The sequence below is a fragment of the Spermophilus citellus genome (genome assembly GCF_964194105.1).
Source record: "Spermophilus citellus genome assembly, chromosome: 10".
Classification (NCBI taxonomy): Eukaryota; Metazoa; Chordata; class Mammalia; order Rodentia; family Sciuridae; genus Spermophilus; species Spermophilus citellus.
In genome coordinates this window covers 36,566,422-36,588,398 of record NC_138197.1, presented here as the reverse complement: position 1 = coordinate 36,588,398, position 21,977 = coordinate 36,566,422, and the positions used below count along the sequence as shown (strand labels likewise).

Genomic DNA, 21,977 nt, shown 5'->3' with positions numbered 1-21,977 from the left:
AGAACAATTTATGGATGGAACTTTACCCTTTTTAAAAAATTGAGGTAGTATTACAAAACATGAAATTATCTAGTAGTCATTTTAAAATGTAAAATTCAGTGCAATTTATACTGCTTTTTAAATTTTTTAAATTTATTTTTGTATATATGTATGTAGATACCTAGAACTGAACCCTGGGAGTGCTTTACCACTGAACCACATCCCCAACCCCCTCCCTCTTTTTGATACTAGGGATTGAATCCAGGGGCACTTAACCACTGGGTCCCAGCCCAGCCTTTTTCAGTTTTTAGGGTTTTTTTTTTTTTTTTTTTTTTTTGGCACCAGGGATTGAACCCAGGAGTGCTTAACCATTGAGCCATTTCGCCAGCCCTTTTATTTTCTTATTTACTTATTTTTTGAGACAGGGTCTCACTAGGTTGTTTACAGTCTCTCTAAATTACTGAGGCTGGCTTCAAATCTGTGATCCTCTTGCCTCAGCCTCCAGAGCTGCTGGGTTTACAGGTGTGCATCACCATACTTGTCTTGTTTGACTTATTTTAAACAGAACTGGGGATCCCAGAACCTTTCATGGGCTAGGCAAGCCCTCAACTACTGATCTATAACCCCAACTCTTCGTCTTGCCTGAAAAAAAAGCTCTAGTGGAAATAAAAATTTCAAAGCAAAAAACTCTAGAGAACTGAAGTACTTAATCTCTAAATACTCCATACTGCATTGCACACAAATTTGTTTTGTTCTAGTAGATGTTTCTTTGTTTGGTACACCATCAGTGCTGAACAAATTGGTCATCTACAAAAGTTATTTATGACCAATATGTCTTTAAAAGGCTTAATAGATTACCTGCTCCTTCGATCTTTATTTCCACTTATTTATTTATTCATTCATTCATTCATTCTAATTAGGTATATATGACAGCAGAATGCATTTCAATTCATTGTACAGAGCACAGCTTTTTATATCTCTGGTTGAACACGATGTAGAGTCACACCGCACGTGCAATCATACATGTACCTAGGATAATGATGTCCATCTCATTCCACCATCTTTCCTGCCTTCATACCCACTCCTCTCCTGTCCCGCCCCTTTGTCCAAAGCTCCTTCCTTCTTCCTACAGCCCGCCACCCCTCCCTTTGGATCAGCAACCACTTATCAGAGAGGACTTTCAGCCTTTGGTTTTTGGGGATAGCTTAATTCGCTTAGCATGATATTCTCCAACTCCGTCGATTTACCTGCAAATGCCATAATTTTATTCTCTTTTAAGGCTGAGTAATATTCCATTGGGTATAAATACCACATTTTTAAAAAATCCATTCATCTGTTGGAGTCTAGCTATTGTGGATTATAGTTCCACTTATTTCTTACAAGCTTATTATTGTCGCGGCAATAGTCAATACTCTTCTAACACTTGGCAAAGCTTTGGGGTCTGGCTGGGACTAAGGGAGCGCTGACGATCTAATGCTGACAATTTCTTGCACCTACGAGAACAGCTGCTAGGGGCTGGGACGCGAGGTGGCGCTGTTGTGTCGTAGCATGACTCTGGGTTCACCTGAACTGGCGTCTCCATTGCACCTGCCCCTGTAACATTCGCCGGAGTAGGAAATGAGTAGGTAGCTCGGCAACAAGTCCAGCTGTGACAGTTTCACCAGAGGTTTCCTGCTGGTTGGTGTGTGGTGAGCATCGGAAACCTCAGCGCCCTCAGACTTCCCTTTGTGGGGAGCCCGCCCCAGCTCCATCCTTGGCCGGCAGCCACGCCCCACGGTGGGAAGGAGAAACTGGAAAGCGTTTCCTTGAGGCTGGCACACCTTGCTCAGCCTGAACCGGTCATTTTTCACTCCCCTGACTGGGCCAGTTCCATCTGAAACCCGACTGACCGGAGGAGGGACACGGTAGCGAACGGGTTTTGGGGGGTTTGAGGGAGGAAGAGGATCAGCACTGATGCAGCTAAGGGTGGACTTTGAGGTTGGGAAAGAGACCAGGGGAGGAAGCTGCGAGTGGAATGGTTGTGAGCTGCTGTTTGTGTTTTATGTGAACAAATAATCCCCAGGTGAATTAACCTGTATTTCTTCAGAACAAGCCTCTTTTGGCTTTTGGCTTCTGTGTTTTTATAAGACGAAACCTGTGTCAGCACACTGTTGGTGAAGAGAGCAGCAGGAAGTAAACCCTGGGACAAGAGGTCTCTCTCTATTCCCAGACAGGTGGAGATGGAAGGAAGGAGGGAGATGAGGGTACAGAAATTCCCTGTCGGAGGACTGCACAGTTGTTCAGATGAGGGCCTCGGCTTCAGCGTCCTCATCTGTGAAGCATAATACTGAAATGACCCCACAGGGTAGTGGTGATATTTAAATGAGATAATATCTGTAACCATGTTTATAAACTGTACAGTGTGAGCTGCTGTTCTCCTTAACCAAATCTGCTTCTTAACCTCTTTTGCCTCTTTTTCTTTTTCCCCACCAATTACTCGACCTCATTCCTATTTTGTCTCCTTCGTTTCTCTTTCATTTGTGTGATTTTTAACTTCCTTCACTAATGAATCCTCTCCCCATCTGAGTTTTTCATAGATTTGAGACCACACTTTCTCTCCTCCACCCCCCTCCTAGAGAGAGCCACCCATAGTTGTGGAAATAAAGCAGTTCAGCTCTTATACTGTGCAGCACACAAACTGAGAAGCACATGCCAGCAAGCACAGCTTTGTGCTGCCTACCTAGCATCCCTCCACGAGAATCTCCACTCAGAGCCAGCGAGAGATCATGTATTTCAATGAAGCATCCTGAAGTGTTTGTTTCAGTGAAAATCATACACTTTTTCTTCAGCACCTCCCTTACTGTGTGAGTTTGTTAGGACTGCTGTAGCAAAGGATCCTACGAAGCCAGGTGGCTTGAACAATTGAAATTAATGTTTCAACTTTTGGAAGCTAGAAGTTCAAAATTAAGGTGTTGGCAGGATGGGTTGATTCTGAGGGATACGCAAAGGGGTTTTATTCCAGGCCCCTTTCTTTGGTTTGTAGAAGCTGTCTTCATATTCTATGGTGTTCTCCCCCTGTATTGACTGTCTCTGAATTTACCCTTTTTGTATGAACATCTGTCATAGGGGATTAGAGCCCACCGTACTTACCTCATTTTATCTTGATTTTCTTTTTAAAGACCCTATCTTCAAATAAGGTCACATTTATGGGGTCCTGGGTGTTAGAACTTCAATATAGGAATGAGAGGGGCACAATTCAACCCATAATAGTGAATAGGTCTTTAAGTATGTACATGCTCAAAGGTAGTTAGACTACTTTGATTGTCTTCTGCAGACACTTACCTCACCTTCCCAAGCTGCTCATGTGCTCCAGGCATAGGCAGTTATGATTCTGTAGCTTTCTCAACTTTTGTTTTAAGTTGAGTATATCCCTTTTCTATGGCTGCTGTAGCAAATTACCACAAAAGTAGTGGCTTAAAACAACACAATTGTTTTATCTTATAGTCATGGAGGTCAGAGGTCAGACAAGAGTAGGCAGGGCTATGTTCTCCAGATTGAACTCTGGAGGCTCCAGGGAGAACCAGTTTCCTGGCTGGTCTTGCTGGTGTCCAAAGGTTACTGGCTTTTTTTTTTTTTTTTTTTTTTTTTAGCTCCTGCTCCCTTCCTCCATCTTCAAAGCCAGGAATGGCCTGCTGACTCTCACATCCCTTCACACTGACCCTTTTTTCTTCCTCTTGTACTTATAAATGTCCTTGTAATTACTTTGATAATAACTGGATAATCCAAGATAACCTCCTCTGCTAAGGTTAGTTTATTAATTTCATCTATATCTTTAATTTTCTTTTGTTATTTTAAGCCTATTAAAAACAAATGCTTTCCCTGGGGGCAGGAAGAAGAGCAGGTGGTGGGAGGAGTGCTGGGGAGCAATATTGGCCAAATTATATTGTTAAATTGTGTGCATGTATAAATATGTAACAATAAATTGCATCTTTATGTACAACTATAATGCACCAATAAAAAAAATGCAGAGAGAAAACCAAAAACCAAAAAAAAAAAAATGATACTTTCATCTGTTCCAGAAATGAAGACATAGACATCTTTTTTTTTAATTTTTTAATTTTTTTTTTAGGGAGGGAGAGGGAGAGAGAGAGAAGGAGAGAGGGAGAGAAGGAGAGGGAGGGAGGAGGGGGAGAGGGAGAGGGAGAGGGAGAGAGGGAGGGAGTGGGAGAGGGAGAGGGGGAGGGGGAGAGGGAGGGAGAGAGAGAGGGAGAGGGAGAGAGGGAGGGAGTGGGAGAGGGAGAGGGGGAGGGGGAGAGGGAGGGAGAGAGAGAGGGAGAGAGAGAGAGGGAGAGGGGGAGGGGGGAGAGAGAGAGGGACAGAGAGGGAGAAGGAGAGGGAAAGGGGGAAGGAGAGGGAGAGGGAGAGGGAGAGGGAGAGAACAAGCCCAAGACATAGACATCTTGAGAGTGGCATTAATCTGCCTGTTGTACCTGTCCTGTCTCTGGGGTTTGTCCTTCATTGGATTTTACTCTGGGGTTTGGTATTTTACCTGCTGCTGTGCTGCTCCCTTTTTAAAAGAAGAAAAACAGCACTCGCCCTAAAGACAGAATGAAAAATGTATCTTTATCAGACAGAAGCAGGGTACCCTAATACTCACTGGGTAGCACATTAAAAGCCGTTTTTTTTTTTTGGATACCAGGGATTGAACTCAGGGGCACTCACCACTGAGCCATATCCTCAGCCCTATTTTGTATTTTATTTAGAGACAGGGTCTTGCTGAATTGCTTAGCACCTCACTTTTTGCTCAGGCTGGCTTTGAACTCTTGATCTCCTGCCTCATCCTCCAGACCCGCTGGGATTTCAGGCCTGTGCCCCTGCACCTGGCTCAAAACTACTCTTTCTATATTTGGCATTGCAGTTTAGTCCTTTATGCCCAGTTCATTTCTATAGGTTATTTTACTATAAAAACTTCTTTCAGATCCATTGCTACTTTTTTTTTTCCCAGATCGTCATTCTGTTTATTTGCTTCGAACTTACAGCACTTAAGCATTTTATCCTTGAACAGAATGATGAATAATTCCTTTTTTTAAAAAAATATTTATTTTATTCATTTTAGTTATTGATAAACCTTTATTTTTTATTTATATGTGGTGCTGGGAATCGAACACAGCACCTCACACATTCAAGGCAAGTGCTCTACCACTGAGCCACAATCCCAGCCCCTAAATAATTCCTTTTTCAAGTTATACAAGAAATACCAAATTAATAAAGTATATGCTTTTATAGGTGAGTTTACATTTTTATTCAACAGGCATATGAATTCTGATATATGCCAGACACTATTTTAGGTGCTGGGGAGACAGTGATGAAAAAACATAGCCAAAGCCCCTAAACTCTTCCCATGAAAGTTTAATGCTTTTTCTTCTAACATTAATACCTCAATTTTGTCTTCCCCACCAGCCTAGGTTTAGCTGGTTTGTTTCCCCAACATACTTTCTGAATTTAGAACTGGCCACTGCTCTGTGTCTACTTCTAGGCAGTGCTAATGGGAGAACCTAAAGAAGATGACTAATGAGGGACCTAAAGAAAAAATTACTGTCTGGTAGGAAAGAAACATGCTGATAGACAAATTTAGTATTAAGTATTGAATAAATAAATTGAGAAGTAAATGTTTTTTACTAGTAGATCATGTCCTAGGCAGTTTCTAATTAGAAAAATAAAGAAAGTAAAAGTGAATGAATTTGCACAAAAGTAAAGTTGCTAATTACACAGACATCAGTGTTGAATGAATAGAGTCCTGACCTGAATCCAGGAGCCTGAAATCTGTTTTTAAGTTCTGGCACTGTATTTGTGACCAGAGAGCAAGGCTTTGGCTCAATGGTCTTGGTTGTTTTATAATTTTTTCCTCTTAGAAAATGAAGGTAGAGGTACTGTGAAATAAATATCCAGGGATCCTTTCAGCTTTGAAAAAAGGAGTATTCTATTATTTAACAACTCAGAATTTCATAATAATGGGGAGATGAGTTAGAGTTTAGGATAGTCACCTCTGGATAAGGAAAGGAACACTAAGAATGAATGATGTTCTTATCCACTTCCTGATTTATAATCTCATTCCCTGAAGTAGCCTATTACTCTCTCAGCTCAGAGAAGCCTTCTCCAGCAGTTTCCTTCCCTATAATGCCAGCTGAGTTAGGCACTAGAGAGTCCAACTATATCATGATGTCAATACCATTTTCTTTATTTTTTTCTCCATTTCTTTCATTTATTCTTTTTTTTTCTTTTTAAAGAGAGAGTGAGAGAGGGGAGAGAGAGAGAGAGAGAGAGAGAGAGAGAAGAGAGAGAGAGAGAGAGGGAGAATTTTTAATATTTATTTTTTAGTTCTCGGCGGACACAACATCTTTGTTTGTATGTGGTGCTGAGGATCGAACCCGGGCCGCACGCATGCCAGGCGAGCACGCTACCACTTGAGCCACATCCCCAGCCCCATTTATTCTTTATTGTATAAAAACCTTATGCCACTTTGTATGGTGGAATCTGCAGGGAACAGGAAAATTTCCTGGTACATACTCTGCTTAGCTACTACTAGGCTCTTTTATATTCCAACTTCTGAACATTGTCTCCCCTGAAACTTGATCTGTTTTCTCACTTGACCACATCCCCAGCAACTCCCCCCCCCACACACATCTTAGAAATTTGTTTTACTTAGTTATACATGACAGCAGAATGCATTTCAATTCATTCTATACAAGTAGAGCACAACATTTCATTTCTCTGGTTGTACACGATGTAGAGTCACACCATTCATGCAATCATATATGTACTTAGGGTAATGATGTCCATCTCATTCTAGCATCTTTCCTACCCCATGCCCCCTCCCCTTCCCACCCTCCTCTTTGCCCAATCCAAAGTTCCTCCATTCTTCCTATCCCCCACCCCCATTATGGATCAGTATTCACTAATTATCTGCCTTTGCTTTTTTGAGGATTGGCTTACTTTTTGCTTAGCATGATATTCTCCAACTCCATCCATTTATGTGAAAATGCCATATTTTATTCTCTTTTAATGATGAGTAATATTCTATTATATATATACACCACAGTTTTTTTTTATCCATTCATCTATTAAAGGGCATCTAGGTTGTTTCCACAATTTAGCTATTGTGAATTGTGCTGCTATACACATTGATGTGACTGTGTTACTATAATATGCTGATTTTAAGTCCTTTGGGTATAGATCAAGGAGTGGGCTAGCTTGGTCAAATGGTGGTTCTATTCCAAGTTTTCTGAGGAATCTTCATACTCCTTTCCAAAGTGGTTGCACCAATTTGCAGTCTCACCAGCAATGTATGAGTGTACCTTTTCCCCACATCCTCACCAACATATATTGTTACTTTTATTCTTGATAAATGCCATTTTGATTGGTGTGAGATGAAATCTTAGAGTTGTTTTGATTTGCATTTCTCTAATTGCTAGAGATGTTGAACATTTTTTCATATATTGGTTGATTGATTGTATATCTTCTGTGAAATGTCCATTCACTTCTTTAGCCCATTTAGTGCTAAGTTTTTTCAGTTCTTTATATATTCTGGAAATTAGTGCTCTATTTGGTGTGCATGTGGTAAAGATATTCTCCCACTCTGTCGGCTCTCTCTTCACATCACTGATTATCTCTTTTGCTGAGAAGAAGCTTTTTAGTTTGAATCCATCCCATTTATTGATTCTTAATTTTACTTCTTGCACTTTAAGAGTCTTGTTAAGGAAGTAGGGGCCTAATCCGACGTGATGAAGATTTTCCCCAGCCCTTTATATATTTTTTTATTTTGAGACAGGCTCTCACTAGGTTGCTTACAGCCTTCCTAAGTTGCTGAGTCTGCCTTCGAACCTGAAATTCTTCTGCCTCAGCCTCACAATCAGCTGGGATTACAGGCATGTACCACCACATCTCCATGTGATTTCAGTTTTTAGATGTGTAATTTTAAACTTTTGTGTCTACAATTATAGGCTAAAAATGGAAAGGAAATCTTTAATTTTTCTAAGCCATGTTAAGTGCCCCCCCCAACCCTTACATATTTAAGCGTGTTTCTTCAAATTGTCAGATAATAGGATACATAGAAATATTGTGTTCTAAATCCAAATTATTATATGTATGTAATTCTAGGTTAAATTAGAATTCTGGTAAGAACATTTAGTATTATTTCTGTTGCTCTAAAGGAATACCTGAGACTGGGTAATTTATACAAAATATTTGTTTATAAAAACTCATGGTTCTGGAGGTTGGAAGTCCAAGATCAGATAGATGCATTTGGTGAGAGCCTTGAGCTCTGGGAGGGTAAGTGGGTATATGCAAAAGGTAAAAAGTGAGGGATAGCTTCTCTTTACAATAACCTGTTTGTTTGTCTTAGCTAATTTGGTCCTGTGAGAAAGGCATTTCTCCCCTTTAATGACTTACTCCCTTCTTAAAGTTCCCACCACTACTCAATACCATTACATTGGGAATCAAATTTTAAGATGCATTTCATAGGGGACAAACCATGTTCAAACCATATCAGACACATAGTAGTAGATGCTAAAGGTTTAAGGGAACTAATGTTTCAAAGTGTACACAGTAGAAGTAGAAAAATCTCAATAAAACACATATAAGCCAGGCATGATGTCACTTACCTGTAATCTCAGTGACTTGGGAGTCTGAGACAAGAGGATTCCCAAGTTCATAGCTAGTCTGGGCAACTTAGTAAGACCTTGTCTCACAATAAAAAATAAAAAGGGCAGGGGATGTAGCTCAGTGGTAGAGTGTTCTTGGGTCCAGCCCACTTGGGAAAACCAAAACTGGAACAACAACAACAAAACGCATAATATTCACATTTGAAATCAAGTGCTTTCTGCAAAAGCTTTGAAGTTATTAGCTTTAGCTATGCACTCAGATGTTGAATGATTTACTGCATTGTTGGATAAATGCACGGTGTTATACTGAATAACTCCAGAAGACATTATTATATTCATATTGTACTACCAACTAAACTGAAAAACATTTGCCAGAGACAACAATTGGGGTTTAGAGAAGTGTCTCAAGCACTTTTCTATTTTTCAGACAATCATAAGCTATCAGCATCCATTGTATATCGATGCTGCCCCTAGTTTATATCAGCAAAATTGGCTTAAGATCCATTTTTCCAAAGTCCTTCTTAAGTCACATTGGGCTTGTTTGGCCCCGACAGGCAGAGCTCCCAGCTGACCTTCACCTAAATGCTCTATGAGTCTTCTTCAGCCTATGCTGCCTTTGGCTAAAACAACAGGAATACATTTGTTTGTCATAGTAGAAATGGCATGCTTGGCTTGTGGTTTAATGGGAAGGGAGCAAAGGGAATACTGAAAATCTGTTTTGATTATCTTGTTTTTATCAGATTCACGGTGAGATTGCACAAATCCAGTCTGGTCTGAAGTCATATGGCTGCTCTGCCTCCTGCCTCTGCATCTTGCCTCACAGGTCACAATGTCTGATCCCTTTAACCTTCCTTGAGGCTCATATCTTGGAGGAGCAGAGTATTCACTAGAGTATTCTTAAAGCCCCAACAATGAAAACACAACTGTGATATACATTCAATATGTGGGACAGAGGTTTTCAGAGAATAATTTCAGACACATGCATATCCCAAAGTCCCAGTAGGCAGAAGACTCTGTTAAAGTATATGCACATGATGAACTCTAAGAAGTAGGATCTTCCTTCTCATTCTCATCCCTACAAATTTGGCTGAATAGACAAAAGATTAAATATCCAGTCAGCCTTATGAATGGGAAATTGTAGCAGAAGGAGAACCATGTGGAGATTCAGAACCCAGAATGCTAGTCTTAGCTTAAGGGCTAATCAACTCTAAGAACTAGGATCTTCCTCCTCATTCTCTGGAATGTAAGCACTGTGCTTCAGTGGCCTCAGTAATGCAAGGTTAGGGTTTTTTTTGGTCTGGTTTAAAGGGGCTTTTTTTTTTTTTTTCCTTTAGTGCTAGGGGTTGAACCCAAGAGCCCTCTACTATTGAGCTACACCCCCAGCCCCTTTTACTTTTTATTTTGAAACAGAGTCTCACTAAATTGCTCAGGCTGGTCTTCAATTTGTAATCCTCCTGCTTCAGCCTCCCACATTGCTGGGATTACAGGCATGTGCTTCCATACCCCACTCCAAAGGGCTCTTATTGTTGTGCATATTTAGAATTCTATGGCATTTTTGAAGCATATACTGCTTTTCATAATGTGAAATCTTCCTTTAGAAGGAATATTAAGAAATGGATAGCAGGGTTACTATTTTTTCTTGTTTCTTTGTTTCTTTAGCAGGAGGTGTGACTATAGGCCATAGAAAATATGAGGTGGTTGTTACATTTGCATTGTATAGATGGAATGGCTTTCTGACACTGAGAGTTGAGCTGATGTTTTGAATTAATTCTTGAAGCCCACACAGCTCCCATGACCCTAAGTGACCTTGACTTCCTTGTCTTTCTTTCCCACACCCCTGATCCATACTTAAGGATAGTCTAACGATAGGTTCATAATCAGGTAGTCTCACATCTCCTTATGAGATCTCTGTTTTATTTTCTATATTCAGGCAAGTCACCTTTTCATTTGAATTTTATTTTCTAAACATCCGTGAGTTATTCTGAATGATTTTTTACTACAAAAAAATGAAGATAATTTTGAAGAATATTACAATTTTGTAGGGTTGGGAAGAAGAAATAAAGATAAACCAATTGTGTTTTATAATTATCCACATACTCCCTTTTTTAGCAACACACTTATCCCTTTAAGCTGCTTTTCTTGGGCCAATATTAAAGTGGACTATTTTAAATATACTGAGTTAATAATGACTAGGAAATAGAAGCAGGCTAACTTTAAAATAAAAGTAGGAGCTTAGGTTATCTACTTATAGGTAGATAACATATTTGATAGTATCAGCAAGGCCACAAATGTTGACAGGTTATGGATTTATAGATATCTATATAGTGTGTTATGCAAACTACTCCCCAAAAGAAATTCTTTGAACCCTGGTGTAGAATTCTCCATGCTAGATTTGGTGTATTTTCATACATGAAGTATAGGTTTAGCATCAATATTGGGGCCACATCTTTGTGAGCTTTTATTAACACTTTAATCAAACATACTTTGGGTTGCTTAAGAAACACTAGTTTCTGTGGGGGATAAATAGAGGTATTCATGTTGGTGAAAGTTGTGGATGTGAATACTTTGGACACCTCTCTGGTCCCACCAATTCATGGCAACCAAAGAAATTTAGATCATATTAGGACTGTCAGAAAAAATGAACTGGGCTGGGGATGTGGCTCAAGCGGTAGCGCGCTCGCCTGGCATGCATGCGGCCCGGGTTCGATCCTCAGCACCACATACAAACAAAGATGTTGTGTCCGCCAATAACTAACTAAATAAATAAATATGAAAATTAAAAAAAAAGAAAAAATGAACTGGGTTCTGATACCAAGAGAGTTATAGATCATGGTGCCTTAGACTGGTGCATTAGGAGAAAGAGCACTAACACCCTAATATTACACCATGGTAATCGAATAGATAGCATTTCTGGCCAGTCTCTAGGAGGTCATAATTGCCAAAATTATTCTGGGACTGATTCACTGAGACATGGACCATTCTGTTGTTTCATCAAATCACACACAAATTCTGGTTTAACCTTTTGAGGCTATGGAACTGTCAGTGTTATCATCAACCACAACTACATGAGACCCGTATACTGGAAACTATAACACTTCCTTGAAAGAAACTAAAAGGGTGCTTAAATAAAAGGGAAAACATCCTGTGTTTTTAGGTAAGGAAGACTTGAAATTGTTAAGATGACAGTATTCTTTTTTTTTAATATTTATATTTTAGTTTTAGGTGGACACAATATCTTTATTTTATTTTTTTATGTGGTGCTGAGAATCAAACTCAGTGCCTCATGCATGCTAGGCAAGTGCACTACCACTTGAGCCACATCCCCAGCCCCTAGATGACAGAATTCTTCAAATTGATCTACACATGCAGCATAATTTCCTTCAAAACTCCAGCTGTTTTGTTTTTGTTTTCAGAAATGGTCAAGCTGATCTTAAAATTCATATGAATTCAAAATAGCCCAAACAATTTTCAAAAAGAAAAAGTGGAGGACTTAAACTAATTGACTTAAAAACTTAATATATAGCTATAGTAAATAAGACTGTAGATCAATAGAAGGGAAGCAGGAGGTTGAAGTAAACTTTAACATTTATGACTAATTGTTTTGGTGCTAAAAGCAACTCATTAGGGAAAGAAGAATCTTTTTAACAAATTGTGCTGGATATCTACATGCAAAAAATGAATTTGAATCTGTTCCTCATACCCTATGCAAAAATTAATACAAAAGGGATCGAAGACTTGAATGTAACAACTAAAACTATAAAGTTCTTAGAAGAAAACATAGGTATAAATCTTCATGATATTGATGTTTTAGATACGACATCAAAAGCCCAAGCAACCCGAGACAAAATTGTCAAAACTTTGAAGGATATTATCAAAAGTGAGAAGACCACATGCATAATGGAATAAAATATTGCAAATAATATGTCTAGCTGGGCATGGTGGGACACACCTCTAATCCCAGTGGTTGGGAGGCTGAGGCAGGAGGATTAAAAGCTCAAAGCCAGTCTCAGCAACTTAAGTAACTAAGTGAAACCCAGCCTTAAAATAAAAAAAATAAAAAGGTATGGGGATGTAGGTCAGTGGTAAAACACACCTGGATTTTATCCCCACTACTGAAAAATAAACAAACAAAACCAAACGAAACAACAACAGCAACACAAAACAAACAGAAAAAGCAAATAATATGTCTAATAAGGGTAGAGAAGGTCACTTAGAACTCAACAATAAAAAGACAAGTAGCCAGATTTAAAAATGAGCAAATGATTTGAATGGACATTACTCAAAGAAGATATACAAATGGCCAATGAACACATGAAAAGATGCTCAGCATTATTAATCATCAGACTACAAGCAAATCAGAACCACAATGAGATACCATTTTACACTATCCACTGGGGCTATAAAAAAAAAAGTGTGTTGAGGATGTGGAGAAACTAGACTCCTTATGAACTGCTGTTAGAAATGTGAAATGATGCAATCACTGGAAAATAACTGGAAGTTCCTCAAATTTAAATATAAAGTTATCACATCAGTACTTCCACTTTTGTGTGGAATTATAATTCCAAATAGAAATGAGAATTTATATTCACATAAAACTTGTATGTGAATGTTCACAGCAATACTGCTTTTACTGGTGAAAGTGAAAACGATTCATGTGTCTATTAACTGATAAGTGGAAAAACAAAATCTGATGTTTTCACACATTACAATATTATTTAGCTTAAGAAATAAATGAAGTTCTGGTGGAGCATGGTGTTGCACATCGTTAATCCTAGCTACTGGGGAGCCTGGGGCAGAAAGATCCCAAGTTTGAGGCTAGCCTCAGCAATTTAGCAAGGCCTTAAGCAACTTAATGAGATCCTGTCTCAAAATCAATCAAACAAATAAATAAATAAGTAAATAGGTTTGGAAATGAAGCTCCATGTCAAAACACCCCAGGGTTCAATTCCCAGTATGGGGGGAAAAAAAGAAAATTAGAAAAGAAAAGAAACGACAATAGAGAGTGACTGCTACTGGGTAGGAGGTAGAAATATCTTTTGGGGGGTGATGAAAATATCCTAAAATGAGGTAGTGGTAATGGTTGCATACCTTTGTGAACATAATAAAGACTACTAAATTGTATACTTTAAAATGGTGTCTTTTATGGTCTGTGAATTATACCTCATTTAATAAACAAAATCATATTAAATGTTATTCTAATTTTTCAAAAAAAAAAAAAAAGAAGTGCTTTTGAGGATCTACTAGAGAGATAGTTCAGTATAGTACAAATTTTAAGGACATGGACTCAAGTGCCAAATGACTTGGTTTAGAATCCCATCTTCACTGCTTAAAAATGGTGTGATGTGGAACAAAGTATAAGCTCTCTGTGCCACAGTTTCTTTTCTTTTTCTTTTTTATTGATTAAAAAAAGAATAACAGTGGAATGCATTACACTTCTTATTACACATATATACCACAATTTTTTAAATCTCTGTTTAATATAAAGTATATTGACACCCAATTTGTGTCTTCATACATGTACTTTGGATAATGATGTCCATCACATTCCACCATCCTTGCTAATCCCTTGCCCCCTCCCTTTCCCTCCCACCCCTCTGCCCTATCTGGAATTCATCTATTCCTCCCATGCTCCCCCTCCCTACCCCACTATGAGTCAGCCTCCTTATATCAGAGAAAACATTCAGCATTTGTTTTTTTTTTTTTGGGATTGGCTAACTTCACTTAGCATTATTTTCTTCAATGCCATCCATTTACCTGCAAATGCCATGATTTTATTCTCTTTTATTGTGGAGTAAAATTCCATTGTGTATATATGCCACATATTATTTTTATCCATTCATCCACAGAAGGGCATCTGGGTTGGCTCCATACTTTAGCTATTGTGAATTGTGCTTCTATAAACATTGATGTGGCTGTGTCCCTGTAGTATGCTGTTTTTAAGTCCTTTGGATATAGACCCAGGAGAGGGATAGCTGGGTCCAATGGTGGTTCCATTCCCAGATTTTCAAGGAATCTCTATACTGCTTTCCATAGCAGTTGCACCAATTTGCAGTCCCACCAACAATGTATGAGTGTACCTTTTTTTCCCCACATCCTCTCCAACACTTATTGTTGTTTTTCTTCATGATAGCTGCCATTCTAACTGGAGAGAGATGATATCTTAGAGTAGTTTTGATTTGCATTTCTCTAAGTGCTAGGGATGCTGAGCATTTTTTCATATATTTGTTGATTGATTATATATCTTCTTCTGAGAAGTGTCTGTTCAGGTCCTTGGCCCATTTGGGTTATTTGTTTTATTGGTGTTTAGCTTTTTGAGTTCTTTTTTTTTTTTTAGAGAGAGAGAGGGAGAATTTTTTTAATATTTATTTTGTAGCTTTCGGCAGACACAACATCTTTGTTGGTATGTGGTGCTGAGAATCGAACCCGGGCCACACGCATGCCAGGCGAGCGCGCTACCGCTTGAGCCACGTCTCCAGCCCTGGAGCTGTTTTTTTGATTGAGATGTTTTTAGTCTTTTACTCCAAAATGTAAAGTTGAATCCACCTTTTTAGGGTTATTTATTTATTATTTTTCTCTTTCTACATTTTTTATTGGTGCATTATAGTTCTACACAATGATGGGATTTGTTGTTACATATTTATACATACACATAATGTAAGAATATGATTTGACCAAGATCACTTCCCAGCATTTTCCCCCCTCCATCTCTGCCTCCCAGCCCCCAGATTCCTTTCTTTTACTGATTTGCATTTCATGAGATCCCTGCCCCTTTACTTTTTCTTTTTTCTCTCTACTTTCCATGTATGAGAGGAAACATATGCCCCCTGACCCTCTGAGTTTGGCTTATTTTACTTAACATAATGGTCTCAAGTTCCACCCATTTTATTGAAAATTACACAATTTCAAATTTTTATAGCTAAATAAAATTCCATTATGTATGTATGTGTATGTATGTGTATGTGTATATATATATATATATATATATATATATATATATATATATATATATATATATATATAACTTTTTCTTTATCCATTCATCCATTAATGGACACCGAGGCTGTTTCCATAGTTTGGCTATTGTGAAATGTGCTACTGTGGGTATGCATGTATCACTGTAGTATGATGACTTTAATTCTTTAGGATAAATACCAAATAGTGATATAGCTGGGTCATTTGGTTGTCCACACCTAATCTTTTGAGGAACTTCCATACTGATTTCCATAGTGTGCGTATTAATTTACAATACCACCAACAGTGTAAAAGTGTTCACTTTTCTCATATCCTCTTTAGAATTTATTACTTTTATATTTGATGACTGTCATTATGACTGGTGTGAGATGAAATCTCAGTGTAGTTTTCTTTGCATTTCCTTAATTGCTAATGATGTTGAATATTTCATCATTTATTTGTTGGCTATTTATATATTCTATTGAAAAGCGTCTGTTTAATTTATTTGCCCATTTATTAGTTGGATTATTTGATTTTTTGATACAAAGTTTTTTTTGAGCTCTTTATATATTCTAGATATTAATCCTCTGTCAGAAGATTAGCTAGCAAAGATTTTCTTCCATTCTGTAGGTTCTGTCTTCATATTCTTAATTTTTTTGTTGTATAGAAGCTTTTTAATGTGATGCCATCCCATTCATTAACTTTGGGCATTATTTTCTGAGCTTTAAGGGTTCTATTGAAAAAGTCATTACCTGTGCCTATTTGCTGGAGTGTTGACTCTATGTTTTCTTCTAGAAGTTGCATGCTTTCTAGCTTTCTAATCTAAATCCTAGATCTTGATACTCTTTGAGTTGATTTTTTTTTTTTTTTAGTACCAGGATTGAATCCAGGGTCACTTAGACACTGAGCCATGTCCCTAGACCTTTTTAATATTTTATTTAGAGACAGGGTCTTGCTGAGTTGCTTGGTGCCTGGCTAAGTTGCTGAGACTAGCTTTGAACTCTCAATCCTCCTGCCTCAGCCTCCTGAGCAGGTGTTAATTTGATTTTTGTGCAGGTGATAGATAAGGATCTGGAGTCATTCTACATATGGAAAACCAGTTTTCCAGAACCATTTGTTAAAAGACTCTCCTTTCTCCAACATATATTTTTAGCTTCTTTATCAAGGAAAAGATGATATATCTGTGTGAGTTTTTCTAGGTGTCTTCTCTTCTGTACCATTGGTCTCTGTGATGGTTTTATGCTGTTACTATTCAGTTTTTTTCCCTATATCTCTGTAGTATAATTTTAAGTCAGGTATTGTGATGCCTTTGGCATTGCTTTTTTTCATTTAGAATTGCGTTTGTTGTTTTGGTTCTTTACTCTCCAAGTTAATTTTTTTTGGTTGTTCTAATTCTGTGAAGAATACCATTGGTATTTTGATGGGGATTACATTGAATTTGTATTTTTCTTTTGGTAATACGGCCTCTTTAACAATATTAATTCTGTCTATCCATAAACGTGGGGCATCTTTCTGTCTTCTTGTGTCTTAATTATTTCTTCAACGTTCTGTATTTTTCATCGTAAAGTTCTTTCATCTCTTTGGTTAGATTTATTCTTCGGTACTTCTTTTCTGAGGCTGTTATGAATGGGATTGTTTTCCTGATATCTTTGTCAGCAAATTTATTATTGCTACACAGGAAAGCTATTAATTTTTGTATGTTTCTTTCTGGTTTCTTGGATACTCCCGTGAGATATCAATAAATAATGGTAATGCCTTGCATTTTTATTTATTTTTATATTTTTCATAAGGTTTCACATACAACCCTCTGACAAAGGTATTGTTTTGGTTAGGGTCACACAGGATGCCATGGACTCAGGGGCATAGCTGAGGCTTCATGACTTCTTTGCCAATTTTAGGAGAGGACTCTTCTTTTTTATCTTATATCTTTTCTAGAACTTTCTATTGATAAATAATCCTGATGAGGAAAACATGAATTATAGGGCAGAAGGCAGTTGAAGCCAAGGTGAAAATTAAGACCAGAGGCTTGTCATATTGTAGATCACACAGTTACAAATGTAACATTATTTAAAGTTTATTTGATCTCAGATTTTTTCCAAAGTGCACATCTTATATCACCTCTCTTTAGATTCATTCATCTTTGTCTTCCTAAAAATTATAAGTGATAATATAAAAGAGGAGAAAAAGTATGGCCAATAGGTAGTGATGAGTACAGTGTTGAAATTCTCTAAAACACCAAAGCTTTGGCTGTTTAATAGACCCACCAATCATTTACTGCAGAAAAAAAAAGTTTAACTTCTTAAAGCAGAGTTCTTCAGAAAAGACAGGAGTGGTATATGTATATGTGGAGGAGCAGGGATAGAAAAAGAGAGAAGGTAATTCTACTTTGGATTTCTGAAATACTTTTGTTCTAAAACTTTAAAGTACTTTCTCTCATTTGTCTAGTCAGAATGCCCTGGATTATGTGCTGCAGGATTATGATTTATTGTCTTATAGATTAGAAATAAAAATCCAGAAGAGATAAGTTTGCCCCAAATTACATAGAAAAATGAGAGGGAAGTCATGAGAGAGAGAAAGAGAGAGAGTGGGAGGGAGAGGGAGAAAGAATACACTAGATTGATGGTTGCCAATGTAAAATCTTACCCATTAAATTAGATCTTCATGCATGTCCTCTTCATTAATTAAGAAAGGGAGATAACTAGGGTTTAAAGCAGCATTCCCAACTTGGTTGCATATTGGAATTACCTTGGAGTCTTTAAATAAATATTAATATTCAATTCTCATTCCCAGAAAATTTGATTCTGATTTAATTTATTCGAGATATATCCTAGACAATGGAATTCATTTATTTATTTATTTTGTTCTAATTAGTTATACATGACATCAGAATGCATTTTGACACATTGCACACAAATGGAACATAACTTCTCATTCCTCTAGCTCTACATGATACAAAGTCACACTGGTCACCAATCATACGTGTATATAGGATCATAATGTCTGTCTCATTTCACCATCCTACCCCCATATCACCTCCCCTCTCCTCAGATTCCTCTGCCCAATAAAGTTCATCCATTCTTCCCTAGCTCCCCTCCCGCTATTATTTGAACCAGCATCGGCTTAGAGAAAACATTTGGCCTTTGTTTTTTTGGGGGGACTGGCTTATTTCACTTAGCATGATATTCTCTAGCTCCACCCATTTACCTACAAATGCCATAATTTCATTCTTCTTTAAGGATGAGCAATATTCCATTGTGTAGATATACCATATTTTCTTTTTCCATTCATCAGTTGAAGGGCATCTAAGGTGCTTCCATAGTTTAGCTATTGTGAATTGAGCTACTATAAACATTGATGTGGCTGTATCACTGTAGTATGCTGATTTTAAGTCCTTTGGGCATAGACTGAGGAGTGGGATAGCTGGGTGAAATGATTTGCTGCAAGATTACATTAAACTTAGACATCAGGAAATAGTTCTCTCATTCCTGTGTCAAAAACAGAAATATGAGTATTCTAGTAGTGATATTATGTTATGATATTGATATTGCAGAGAATGAAGGTCTTACCCAAAGGAGAATAGTAATAATGATAATAGTAATTATTGTAGAAGAATAGTAATAATGATAATAGTAATTATTATAGAATTATTTTTATAATTATTAAAGGAATAATTAGTAACAGCTTGTATTTACTATATATGGTAAACCATGTATTATTCCAAATGCCTTATGTATGTGAAATTATTTAATTCTTTAAATGGGTCTTTGAATTAGATAATATTGTAAACCATGTTTAACAAATGGGAAAACTAAGGGATAGGAGAGATTTAAGTAATTTGCTTTAGAGCACACAGCTAATTAGTGGTAAAATGGGTATATTTGATTTCAAAATGCTATGCTTCTGAGACCTGTAACAAAATTGAAAGGGGACTGAAGCCTAGGAATATGCATAATAAGTATGTTTGTCATGATATTTACAAAAGACCACAAAGAAAGAATTGTTGGGAAACAGTATCTTTTGCGTGCATACAGGTTCAGGCAGGGGAGGTACAGGACAAAGGCAGGTGACAGAGGTTGTCCTGCTGCTGTGCTCCAGTGTGATGTATTAAGATAGCAAGCGAGTTGTAATAGAATAACAAACTTCTACTTAGGCAAATACCCATACACACTACACCCACGCGCACACCTGTACACAATCTTGTTTCATTAATATCTCCACATACTTCTTCCCTTAATTCTTGGAATCATTTTGAAGCAGATTTGTATGTTTACAAAAAAGAAAAAGAAAAAGAAAAGAAGTGTGTAATAATTTTTTATGTGTTCAGGGATATTTTCCATTTAAAATCACTGTTTTTATTTGTCTATAAATTGTGATCATTGTGATTCTTTTCTATGTCTTATTATAAGCTTAAGAAGTCACTAGCAATTCCATATTATTTAAATACTAATATGTATAGGATATATATATGTATACACACACACACACACACACACACACACACACACACGTATACGTACCAGGGATTGAACTCAGGGGCACTCAGCCACTGAGCCACATCCCCAGCCCTACTTTGTATTTTATTTAGAGACAGGGTCTCATTGAGTTGCTTAGTACCTTGCCATTGCTGAGGCTGGCTTTAAACTCACAATCTTTCTGTTTTAGCCTCCTGAGTGGGATTCAAGGCATATGCCACTGTATCTAGCATTAAATATTAATATTCTAAGTTTCTAAAAACTAATTCTTTTTCCAACTAAAATTTAGTTTGCATGGTGATGAAGCAAGGATCTAAATTATTTTTGAACAAATAAATAGTCCATTGCCTAAACTCCATTTAGTGAATATAATGAATAATTTATTGTAGAACTTCTCAATACCAGTTGTATGTTGATATCTCCTGGGAAGCTTTTCTTTCTTTCTTTTTAATATTTATTTTTTTTGTTTTAGGTGGACACAATATCTTTATTTTACATTTATGTGGTGCTGAGGATTGAACCCAGTGTCTCATGCCTGTTAGGCGAGCGCTCTACCACTGAGTCACAAATCCCAGCCCCATACAAGATTTCTTTTCTTTTTCTTTTTTTTTTTTTTTTTGGTACTGGGGATTGAACCCAGGGCCTTGTGCATGCAATGCAAGCACTCTACCAACTGAGCTATATCCCTAGCCACCTGGGAAGCTTTTCTATTTCGGAATTGTGATATGTGAAATCATGTTCAATGGGCTTCATAAGTGTTTTAGTCAGCTTTTTTTTTTTTTTAAGAGAAACTCTCTTTTTTGAGAGAGAGAGAGAGAGAGAGAGAGAGAGAGAGAGAGAGAGAGAATATTTTAATATTTATTTTTTAGTTTTCGGTGGACACAACATCTTTGTTTGTATGTGGTGCTGAGGATCGAACCCAGGCCGCACGCATGCCAGGCGAGCGCGCTACCGCTTGAGCCACATCCTCAGCCCTTAGTCAGCCTTTTCCTGACAAGAACAGTTGTAGAAGAGGAAGAGTTTATTTGGGGGCTTATGATTTCAGAGATCTCAGTCCATAGATAACTTGCTCTATTCCTTGGGGTTGGAGGTGAGGCAGAACATCATGGTGGAAGAATGTGGCAGAAGGAAATAGCTCATATGATGATCAGAAAGCAGAGGGGGAGAGAGAGAGAGAGAGAGAGAGAGAGAGAGAGAGAGAGAGAGAGAGAGACTCCACTTGCCAAATATAAAATATGTACCCCAAAGGCATGCCTCCAATGGATCCATCTTCTCTAGCCACCCTCTACCCACCTTCAGTTACCACTCAGTTAATCCTATCAGGGGATTAATTCAATGATTGGGCTAAGGCTTTCATAATCCAATCATTTATTTCTTTTTGTTTAGATTTTTTATTCTAATTTGTTATGTATGGCAGCAGAATACATTACAATTCATATTATACATATAGAGCACAATTTTTTATATCTCTGGCTGTCTACAAAGTATATTCACACCAATTCATGTCTTCATAAATGTACTTAGAGTAAGATGTCCATCTCATTCCATCGTCTTTCCTACCTCCATGGCACCTCCCTTCCCTTCCCTACCCTATCCTCTATCTAGAGTTTGTCTAATCCTTTCATCCCCCAAACCCATTATGAATCAGCATCCTTATATCAGAGAAAACATTTGGTTTTTAGGGATTGGCTAACTTCCTTTAGCATTATATTCTCCAACTCCATCCATTTACCTGAAAAATGACATGGTTTTATTCTCTTTTATTGCTGAATAGTATTCCATTGTGTATATATATCACATTTTTGTTATCCATTCATCTACTGAAGGGTTGGTTTTTAGGTTGGTTCCACAGTTTAGCTATTGTAAATTGTGCTGCTATAAACATTGATGTGGCTGGGTCTCTGTAGTATGCTATTTTTAAGTCCTTTGGGTATAG

The 21,977-nt window shown here is 37.5% G+C and overlaps 1 protein-coding gene across 1 annotated transcript in view; it reads left to right on the top strand.

Annotated features, from left to right (window-relative positions):
- Positions 1 to 1,799: 1,799 nt before the first annotated feature.
- Positions 1,800 to 21,977, top strand: part of STYK1 (serine/threonine/tyrosine kinase 1) — a gene marked incomplete at its 3' end in the record, with an annotated part of 47,167 nt that continues 26,989 nt past the window's right edge. Inside the window, exon 1 of the mRNA XM_081311456.1 lies at positions 1,800 to 1,883. The remainder of the gene's footprint in view (positions 1,884 to 21,977) is intronic.